Source organism: Odontomachus brunneus, unplaced genomic scaffold (genome assembly GCF_010583005.1).
Source record: "Odontomachus brunneus isolate Ranch 3 - 2012 unplaced genomic scaffold, Obru_v1 Obru_scaffold_214, whole genome shotgun sequence".
Classification (NCBI taxonomy): domain Eukaryota; kingdom Metazoa; phylum Arthropoda; class Insecta; order Hymenoptera; family Formicidae; genus Odontomachus; species Odontomachus brunneus.
The window spans coordinates 149,185-149,425 of NW_022639664.1; positions in this window are offsets into that span (position 1 = coordinate 149,185).

Here is a 241-nt window from a genome sequence, read left to right on the forward strand (position 1 = left end):
GGTGCACTCTATTACTGGAAACACTATAGTGGGTGCTTTCCAATTGGTGCTTAATGGTGCGGTCACATGGGACGGAACGTATGCACAATGCGGAATGGGCGGAACGCTCGTGATTGGTTCAACCTGTTTTACGTCGTTTCGTCTAATAGCGAATTTGGTTGCTTGCACTAGTGTGCACTGAGTGCGCACTTAGGCTTGTTCATAGTATGTTATTATATTTAAAGATTGTCTTAAATAATTC